The sequence below is a fragment of the Taudactylus pleione genome, unplaced genomic scaffold (genome assembly GCF_031769625.1).
Source record: "Taudactylus pleione unplaced genomic scaffold, aTauple2 ptg001431l, whole genome shotgun sequence".
Lineage (NCBI taxonomy): Eukaryota > Metazoa > Chordata > Amphibia > Anura > Myobatrachidae > Taudactylus > Taudactylus pleione.
Window position 1 is genome coordinate 824547 of NW_028285830.1, and position 10690 is coordinate 835236.

A 10690-nucleotide genomic window follows, 5' to 3' on the forward strand; every position below is an offset into this window, starting at 1 on the left:
CACAGCCAAAAACTTCTAATCAAGGGGCATTGCCAGAGACAATGATAGAAATCAGCCATGGGATATACACTTATAGCTATTACTGTATGTGTAGCTGAATGCCCTTTAAGAAAACTGAGTATACATTGTGGAAGGCACTAATTAGCAGGATCGTACATGGGCCGTAAGCAAATCTTCCAATTACAAGTGAGGAAAGGGAGAGAGCCAGTGACAGGCCCCCTGAGAGGATGTGGAGTCATCCAAGAAGTCCCTACGATGGGTGTAATATAACTTGAGATTGTCCTCTTTGTCAAAGTTTTATGCGGACCATACACAGTGCGATAAAGCAGCCGATCCGACGGATTGGTACGATTCGGCTGCTTTATCGCACTGTGAATGGCCATGATATCGGACAATGCGTGCTCCTGTGGGGTCGTACATCGCACCCCCTGATCTTACTGCAGGATTAGTCAATCAGGTGATGCGATGTGCGATCCCATGCAGCGCTATGCGGTAGAAGGAGGGGGGAGCTGTCATATTGGGCGGTTGGCCACCATGTGTGGGGACCACCCAATATGTCGGACGTCAGATCCCCCGTCCCCTCGCGTGATGCCATCACACCATGTATGGCCCACATTACGCTGCAAGAAACGCTCAACAAAATTCTGCCAATCAGCGCTGGAGTAAGCTCTAATAGTAGCAGAAATGCCGCGGTATGGGCAGCCAAGACCCCACATCTATCTATAGCTTCCAGAGAGGTCTCCTCAAAGTTTTAGGTACCATTGGGAATGCCACTAATTTGCCAAATGTTGCATGTGTAAGGGGCGCCCGTCCTGGAAAATAGAAAGGGTAGAAATAAAGACTAGTGTGCACTCAGCCCACTCTTATGCCTAATCACATGCCAAACCCAACTGGTAACCGGAGCAGTGGGTGGTGCCTCAAATGTGTAGAAACCTCCTGATCATGCAGATGTAGGAGGCCGGTGAGGACCCCCCATCATCCCCCAGGAACTCCCTCTACAAGAACGTGTTGGCGTAGAAATCTCGCCCATGCAACCAGTCAGTGCGGTCACACAATATAGAGGCTGAGGAATATAGCATCAGATTGGGAGAACTGATCCCACTGTTAGTCCGGGGCTGCTGCACCTTTAGTAGGCTAAGCCTAGGCCATTTGTCATTGCATATGAACCTCCTAAAGACATAATTATGGTGTTGAATGTATTTTTGGGGGCATGAGAAGAGGTAGGGATTGAAGTAAATACATAAATCTGGGCAATAAAATGAAATAAAACAATAATATTAATAAGACCAGCTCCATATATGACAGAGGGAGATGTCTCCAGCTCAGCTGACATGGCCTGAACAGCAGGGGCAATACAGAAGAGCTGGGTGATGAGGAATCTACCCCCCAGGTATGTAAAATGGTCCATTGTCTTAGAAATTTGGATCCCCCACTCCCCTGAGCGCCCAAGACCCAGGGGAGTGGGAAGAGCCCGACCAGAGTGATATCAATGTAGGTAAATTAAGAGAAAAACCAGTTACCTCCACAGAAGGCTTCAGGATAGAGGGCCCGATTTAGACCCGGACGCTATGCTGCGTTCGCTCGCTATGGGCGATTGTCGCCTGTATGCACATGCATCGCAGTACACGAGCCAATCACTGCGATCGGGAATCGTGCGCTCGTAGAACAAAGACTGAGCGCTACTTTGAGTGACAGCGCCATTTATGGGTGGTAACGGGAAGGTGCTTGTGAACGGGAGAGTGGTGCTGTGAACGCAGGCGTGTCTGGGCGTCAAAATGGAGTTTTATGGGTGTGCATAATTAGCATGGAAGCGTCATTGTACACGTCACTTGCTTGTATTACAGCCTGCAGTGATCGCAGTGCTTGCGGTGGGGTAGGGTCCAACTCCAGCGCTGCGTGCAGCTCCGATGGCTCTCGCTGTTACTGATTAATCAGACACTTCCTGGAGATGACGTATGCTAAGAGAGGAAAGTGGGCGTCTTTATACACCAGCGTTCGCTCACTGCTGTCGCTGTATATGACATAGAGGGCGTCCTTACACCAGATAGTGCGATCGCGTAATTTGCATACCCAGCCTCTTTTGGTCACGAGCGATTGCGGCTTAGCGTCCGGGTCTGAATCAGGCTCAGAGAAGATTGGGCCCAGGGAGAGCGAGGGGAGAGACGTGTGAGGGGAGAGACGTGTAGAGGACATCAGCTGTGGAGGCAGACATCTTACTCTCCCGCTGTCCAACCTCAGTGCCCCAAAAATCAGAAGAGCCCTGTAGAAGTCATAGCAGGGGGTCAATGGCCAAAGTGATTAGAAGTGGTGATAATGGGCACGGCTGGCAGGTGCCATGAGACATTGACAAGTAATGATGTAGAAGGCGTTCTATACCGGAGAAACCCAATAGATGCCGGGTCACAGCTTCTATATTGCAGAACAGGTAACAAGTGGGGCCAAAGGGCTGTATCACAGGCCCTGGTGGTGTCCAAGGGCTCTATTTACTACAATCTGCATTAGTAATGCAGATTGAAGTGTGATATTACCAACTGAATTCACATTGCAAATTCAGGCAATAACACGGGGATTTACTACAAATCTCTTGAAGGGACAGAGCTTGCGAGAAAGCTCCGTACCCGGCACCAAGCCCCGCCCCCCATGATTGCGGAACCCCCCGCGACCCCCGCTCTCCCTAAATTACACTTACCTGCATAATCCGGCCTCCGGTGATGTCTTTCATGTCCTCCGGTCAGATGATGACTGGGCCGCAGTGCAGCATGGAAGACCAGCTGACCGGAGGGGTGTCATCACTGAAATCCCGACCACTGGTCCATGGAGTCAGGTAAGTTAATATATTTTTTTTTTTTTTAGCAGAGATCAGCGTGTGGTGTGTGTAGCAGTGATCAGCGTGTGGTGTGTGTAGCAGTGATCAGCGTGTGGTGTGTGTAGCAGTGATCAGCGTGTGGTGTGTGTAGCAGTGATCAGCGTGTGGTGTGTGTAGCAGTGATCAGCGTGTGGTGTGTGTAGCAGTGATCAGCGTGTGGTGTGTGTAGCAGTGATCAGCGTGTGGTGTGTGTAGCAGTGATCAGCGTGTGGTGTGTGTAGCAGTGATCAGCGTGTGGTGTGTGTAGCAGTGATCAGCGTGTGGTGTGTGTAGCAGTGATCAGTGTGTGGTGTGTGTAGCAGTGATCAGCGTGTGGTGTGTGTGTAGCAGTGATCAGCGTGTGGTGTGTGTAGCAGTGATCAGCGTGTGGTGTGTGTAGCAGTGATCAGCGTGTGGTGTGTGTAGCAGAGATCAGCGTGTGGTGTGTGTAGCAGTGATCAGCGTGTGGTGTGTGTAGCAGTGATCAGCGTGTGGTGTGTGTAGCAGTGATCAGCGTGTGGTGTGTGTGTAGCAGTGATCAGCGTGTGGTGTGTGTGTAGCAGTGATCAGTGTGTGGTGTGTGTAGCAGTGATCAGCGTGTGGTGTGTGTGTAGCAGTGATCAGCGTGTGGTGTGTGTAGCAGTGATCAGCGTGTGGTGTGTGTAGCAGTGATCAGCGTGTGGTGTGTGTAGCAGTGATCAGCGTGTGGTGTGTGTAGCAGTGATCAGCGTGTGGTGAGTGTAGCAGTGATCAGCGTGTGGTGTGTGTAGCAGTGATCAGCGTGTGGTGTGTGTAGCAGTGATCAGCGTGTGGTGTGTGTAGCAGTGATCAGCGTGTGGTGTGTGTAGCAGTGATCAGTGTGTGGTGTGTGTAGCAGTGATCAGCGTGTGGTGTGTGTAGCAGAGATCAGCGTGTGGTCTGTGTAGCAGTGATCAGCGTGTGGTGTGTGTAGCAGTGATCAGCGTGTGGTGTGTGTGTAGCAGTGATCGGCGTGTGGTGTGTGTAGCAGTGATCAGCGTGTGGGGTCTGTGTAGCAGTGATCAGCGTGTGGGGTCTGTGTAGCAGAGATCAGCATGTGGTGTGTGTAGCAGTGATCAGCGTGTGGTGTGTGTGTAGCAGTGATCAGTGTGTGGTGTGTGTAGCAGTGATCAGCGTGTGGTCTGTGTAGCAGTGATCAGCGTGTGGTGTGTGTAGCAGTGATCAGCGTGTGGTGTGTGTAGCAGTGATCAGCGTGTGGTGTGTGTAGCAGTGATCAGCGTGTGGTGTGTGTAGCAGTGATCAGCGTGTGGTGTGTGTAGCAGTGATCAGCGTGTGGTGTGTGTAGCAGTGATCAGCGTGTGGTGTGTGTAGCAGTGATCGGCGTGTGGTGTGTGTAGCAGTGATCGGCGTGTGGTGTGTAGCAGTGATCGGCGTGTGGTGTGTGTAGCAGTGATCAGCGTGTGGTGTGTGTAGCAGTGATCAGCGTGTGGTGTGTGTAGCAGTGATCAGCGTGTGGTGTGTGTAGCAGTGATCAGCGTGTGGTGTGTGTAGCAGTGATCGGCGTGTGGTGTGTGTTGCAGTGATCAGCGTGTGCTCTGTGTGTAGCAGTGATCAGCGTGTGGTCTGTGTAGCAGTGATCAGCGTGTGGTCTGTGTAGCAGTGATCAGCGTGTGGTCTGTGTAGCAGTGATCAGCGTGTGGTGTGTGTAGCAGTGATCAGCGTTTGGTGTGTGTAGCAGTGATCAGCGTGTGGTGTGTGTAGCTGTGATCAGCGTGTGGTGTGTAGCAGAGATCGGCGTGTGGTGTGTGTAGCTGTGATCAGCGTGTGGTGTGTGTAGCAGTGATCAGCGTGTGGTGTGTGTAGCAGTGATCAGCGTGTGGTGTGTGTAGCAGTGATCAGCGTGTGGTCTGTGTAGCAGTGATCAGCGTGTGGTGTGTGTGTAGCAGTGATCAGCGTGTGGTGTGTGTAGCTGTGATCAGTGTGTGGTCTGTGTAGCAGTGATCAGCGTGTGGTGTGTGTATTAGTGATCAGCGTGTGGTGTGTGTGTAGCAGTGATCAGCGTGTGGTCTGTGTAGCAGTGATCAGCGTGTGGTGTGTGTGTAGCAGTGATCAGCGTGTGGTGTGTGTAGCAGAGATCAGCGTGTGGTGTGTGTAGCAGTGATCAGCGTGTGGTGTGTGTAGCAGTGATCAGCCTGTGGTGTGTGTAGCAGTGATCAGCGTGTGGTGTGTGTAGCAGTGATCAGCGTGTGGTGTGTGTAGCAGTGATCAGCGTGTGGTGTGTGTAGCAGTGATCAGCGTGTGGTGTGTGTAGCAGAGATCAGCGTGTGGTGTGTGTAGCAGTGATCAGCGTGTGGTGTGTGTAGCAGTGATCAGCGTGTGGTGTGTGTAGCAGTGATCGGCGTGTGGTGTGTGTAGCAGAGATCAGCGTGTGGTGTGTGTAGCAGTGATCAGCGTGTGGTGTGTGTAGCAGAGATCAGCGTGTGGTGTGTGTAGCAGAGATCAGCGTGTGGTGTGTGTAGCAGTGATCAGCGTGTGTGGTGTGTGTGTAGCAGTGATCAGCGTGTGGTGTGTGTAGCAGTGATCAGCGTGTGGTGTGTGTAGCAGTGATCAGCGTGTGGTGTGTGTAGCAGTGATCAGCGTGTGGTGTGTGTAGCAGAGATCAGCGTGTGGTGTGTGTAGCAGTGATCAGCGTGTGGTGTGTGTAGCAGTGATCAGCGTGTGGTGTGTGTAGCAGTGATCAGCGTGTGGTGTGTGTAGCAGTGATCAGCGTGTGGTGTGTGTAGCAAAGATCAGCGTGTGGTGTGTGTAGCAGTGATCAGCGTGTGGTGTGTGTAGCAGTGATCAGCGTGTGGTCTGTGTAGCAGTGATCAGCGTGTGGTCTGTGTAGCAGTGATCGGCGTGTGGTGTGTAGCAGTGATCGGCGTGTGGTGTGTGTAGCAGTGATCGGCGTGTGGTGTGTGTAGCAGTGATCAGCGTGTGGTGTGTGTAGCAGTGATCAGCGTGTGGTGTGTGTAGCAGTGATCGGCGTGTGGTGTGTGTAGCAGTGATCGGCGTGTGGTGTGTGTGTAGCAGTGATCAGCGTGTGGTCTGTGTAGCAGTGATCAGCGTGTGGTGTGTGTAGCAGTGATCAGTGTTTGGTGTGTGTAGCAGTGATCAGCGTGTGGTGTGTGTAGCTGTGATCAGCGTGTGGTGTGTAGCAGAGATCGGCGTGTGGTGTGTGTAGCAGTGATCAGCGTGTGGTGTGTGTAGCTGTGATCAGCGTGTGGTGTGTAGCAGTGATCAGCGTGTGGTGTGTGTGTAGCAGTGATCAGCGTGTGGTGTGTGTAGCAGAGATCAGCGTGTGGTCTGTGTAGCAGTGATCAGCGTGTGGTGTGTGTAGCAGTGATCAGCGTGTGGTGTGTGTAGCAGTGATCAGCGTGTGGTGTGTGTAGCAGTGATCAGCGTGTGGTGTGTGTAGCAGTGATCAGCGTGTGGTCTGTGTAGCAGTGATCAGCGTGTGGTCTGTGTAGCAGTGATCAGCGTGTGGTGTGTGTGTAGCAGTGATCAGCGTGTGGTGTGTGTAGCAGTGATCAGCGTGTGGTGTGTGTATTAGTGATCAGCGTGTGGTGTGTGTGTAGCAGTGATCAGCGTGTGGTCTGTGTAGCAGTGATCAGCGTGTGGTGTGTGTGTAGCAGTGATCAGCGTGTGGTGTGTGTAGCAGAGATCAGCGTGTGGTGTGTGTAGCAGTGATCAGCGTGTGGTGTGTGTAGCAGTGATCAGCGTGTGGGGTGTGTGTAGCAGTGATCAGCGTGTGGTGTGTGTAGCAGTGATCAGCGTGCGTTCTGTGTAGCAGTGATCAGCGTGTGGTGTGTAGCAGTGATCAGCGTGTGGTGAGTGTAGCAGTGATCAGCGTGTGGTGTGTGTAGCAGTGATCAGCGTGTGGTCTGTGTAGCAGTGATCAGCGTGTGGTGTGTGTAGCAGTGATCAGCGTGTGGTGTGTGTAGCAGTGATCAGCGTGTGGTGTGTGTAGCAGTGATCAGCGTGTGGTGTGTGTAGCAGTGATCAGCGTGTGGTGTGTGTAGCAGTGATCAGCGTGTGGTGAGTGTAGCAGAGATCAGCGTGTGGTGTGTAGCAGTGATCAGCGTGTGGTGTGTGTGTAGCAGTGATCAGCGTGTGGTGTGTGTAGCAGTGATCAGCGTGTGGTGTGTGTGTGTAGCAGTGATCAGCGTGTGGTGTTTGTAGCAGTGATCAGCGTGTGGTGTGTGTGTAGCAGTGATCAGCGTGTGGTGTGTGTGTGTAGCAGTGATCAGCGTGTGGTGTTTGTAGCAGTGATCAGCGTGTGGTGTGTGTAGCAGTGATCAGCGTGTGGTCTGTGTAGCAGTGATCAGCGTGTGGTGTGTGTAGCAGTGATCAGCGTGTGGTGTGTGTAGCAGTGATCAGCGTGTGGTGTGTGTAGCAGTGATCAGAGTGTGGTGTGTGTAGCAGTGATCAGCGTGTGGTGTGTGTAGCAGTGATCAGCGTGTGGTGAGTGTAGCAGTGATCAGCGTGTGGTGTGTGTAGCAGTGATCAGCGTGGGGTGTGTGTAGCAGTGATCAGCGTGTGGTGTGTGTAGCAGTGATCAGCGTGTGGTGTGTGTAGCAGTGATCAGTGTGGGGTGTGTGTAGCAGTGATCAGCGTGTGGTGTGTGTAGTAGTGATCAGTGTGTGGTGTGTGTAGCAGTGATCAGCGTGTGGTGAGTGTAGCAGTGATCAGCGTGTGGTGTGTGTAGCAGTGATCAGCGTGTGGTGTGTGTATTAGTGATCAGCGTGTGGTGTGTGTAGCAGTGATCAGCGTGTGGTGTGTGTAGCAGTGATCAGCGTGTGGTGTGTGTAGCAGTGATCAGCGTGTGGTGTGTGTAGCAGTGATCAGCGTGTGGTGTGTGTAGCAGTGATCAGCGTGTGGTGTGTGTATTAGTGATCAGCGTGTGGTGTGTGTATTAGTGATCAGCGTGTGGTGTGTGTATTAGTGATCAGCGTGTGGTGTGTGTGTAGCAGTGATCAGCGTGCGGTGTGTGTAGCAGTGATCAGCGTGCGGTGTGTCTAGCAGTGATCAGCGTGTGGTGTGTGTAGCAGTGATCAGCGTGGGGTGTGTGTAGCAGTGATCAGCGTGTGGTGTGTGTAGCAGTGATCAGCGTGTGGTGTGTGTGTAGCAGTGATCAGCGTGTGGTGTGTGTGTAGCAGTGATCAGCGTGTGGTGTGTGTGTAGCAGTGATCAGCGTGTGGTGTGTGTAGCAGTGATCAGCGTGTGGTGTGTGTAGCAGTGATCGGCGTGTGGTGTGTGTAGCAGAGATCGGCGTGTGGTGTGTGTAGCAGTGATCAGCGTGTGTGGTGTGTGTGTAGCAGTGATCAGCGTGTGGTCTGTGTAGCAGTGATCAGCGTGTGGTGTGTGTAGCAGTGATCAGCGTGTGGTGTGTGTAGCAGAGATCAGCGTGTGGTGTGTGTGTGGCAGTGATCAGCGTGTGGTGTGTGTAGCAGAGATCAGCGTGTGGTGTGTGTGTAGCAGTGATCAGCGTGTGGTGTGTGTAGCAGTGATCAGCGTGTGGTGTGTGTAGCAGTGATCAGCGTGTGGTCTGTGTAGCAGTGATCAGCGTGTGGTCTGTGTAGCAGTGATCAGCGTGTGGTGTGTGTAGCAGTGATCAGCGTGTGGTGTGTGTAGCAGTGATCAGCGTGTGGTGTGTGTAGCAGAGATCAGCATGTGGTGTGTGTGTAGCAGTGATCAGCGTGCGGTCTGTGTAGCAGTGATCAGCGTGTGGTGTGTCTAGCAGTGATCAGCGTGTGGTGTGTGTAGCAGTGATCAGTGTGGGGTGTGTGTAGCAGTGATCAGCGTGTGGTGTGTGTAGCAGTGATCAGCGTGCGGTGTGTGTAGCAGTGATCGGCGTGCGGTGTGTGTCGCAGTGATCAGCGTGTGGTGAGTGTAGCAGTGATCAGCGTGTGGTGTGTGTAGCAGTGATCAGCGTGTGGTGTGTGTAGCAGTGATCAGTGTGGGGTGTGTGTAGCAGTGATCGGCGTGTGGTGTGTGTAGCAGAGATCAGCGTGTGGTGTGTGTAGCAGTGATCAGCGTGTGTGGTGTGTGTGTAGCAGTGATCAGCGTGTGGTGTGTGTAGCAGTGATCAGCGTGTGGTGTGTGTAGCAGTGATCAGCGTGTGGTGTGTGTAGCAGAGATCAGCGTGTGGTGTGTGTGTGGCAGTGATCAGCGTGTGGTGTGTGTAGCAGAGATCAGCGTGTGGTGTGTGTGTAGCAGTGATCAGCGTGTGGTGTGTGTAGCAGTGATCAGCGTGTGGTGTGTGTAGCAGTGATCAGCGTGTGGTCTGTGTAGCAGTGATCAGCGTGTGGTGTGTGTAGCAGTGATCAGCGTGTGGTGTGTGTAGCAGTGATCAGCGTGTGGTGTGTGTAGCAGTGATCAGCGTGTGGTGTGTGTAGCAGAGATCAGCGTGTGGTGTGTGTGTAGCAGTGATCAGCGTGTGGTGTGTGTGTGGCAGTGATCAGCGTGCGGTGTGTCTAGCAGTGATCAGCGTGTGGTGTGTGTAGCAGTGATCAGTGTGGGGTGTGTGTAGCAGTGATCAGCGTGTGGTGTGTGTAGCAGTGATCAGCGTGTGGTGTGTGTAGCAGTGATCAGCGTGTGGTGTGTGTAGCAGTGATCAATGTGTGGTGTGTGTAGCAGTGATCAGCGTGTGGTGTGTGTGTTGCAGTGATCAGCGTGTGGTGTGTGTAGCAGAGATCAGCGTGTGGTGTGTGTAGCAGTGATCAGTGTGTGGTGTGTGTAGTAGTGATCAGCGTGTGGTGTGTAGCAGTGATCAGCGTGTGGTGAGTGTAGCAGTGATCAGCGTGTGGTGTGTGTAGCAGTGATCAGCGTGTGGTGTGTCTAGCAGTGATCAGCGTGTGGTGTGTGTAGCAGTGATCAGCGTGTGGTGTGTGTAGCAGTGATCAGCGTGTGGTGTGTGTGTGTAGCAGTGATCAGCGTGTGGTGTGTGTAACAGTGATCAGCGTGTGGTGTGTGTGTAACAGTGATCAGCGTGTGGTGTGTGTAGCAGTGATCAGCGTGTGGTGTGTGTAGCAGTGATCAGCGTGTGGTGTGTGTAGCAGTGATCAGCGTGTGGTGTGTGTAGCAGTGATCAGTGTGGGGTGTGTGTAGCAGTGATCAGCGTGTGGTGTGTGTAGTAGTGATCAGTGTGTGGTGTGTGTAGCAGTGATCAGCGTGTGGTGTGTGTAGCAGTGATCAGCGTGTGGTGTGTGTAGCAGTGATCAGTGTGGGGTGTGTGTAGCAGTGATCAGCGTGTGGTGTGTGTAGCAGTGATCAGTGTGGGGTGTGTGTAGCAGTGATCAGCGTGTGGTGTGTGTAGTAGTGATCAGTGTGTGGTGTGTGTAGCAGTGATCAGCGTGTGGTGTGTGTAGCAGTGATCAGCGTGTGGTGTGTGTAGCAGTGATCAGCGTGTGGTGTGTGTAGCAGTGATCAGTGTGGGGTGTGTGTAGCAGTGATCAGCGTGTGGTGTGTGTAGTAGTGATCAGTGTGTGGTGTGTGTAGCAGTGATCAGCGTGTGGTGTGTGTAGCAGTGATCAGCGTGTGGTGTGTGTGTGGCAGTGATCAGCGTGCGGTGTGTCTAGCAGTGATCAGCGTGTGGTGTGTGTAGCAGTGATCAGTGTGGGGTGTGTGTAGCAGTGATCAGCGTGTGGTGTGTGTAGCAGTGATCAGCGTGTGGTGTGTGTAGTAGTGATCAGCGTGTGGTGTGTGTAGCAGTGATCAGCGTGTGGTGTGTGTAGCAGTGATCAGCGTGTGGTGTGTGTAGCAGTGATCAGTGTGGGGTGTGTGTAGCAGTGATCAGCGTGTGGTGTGTGTAGCAGTGATCAGTGT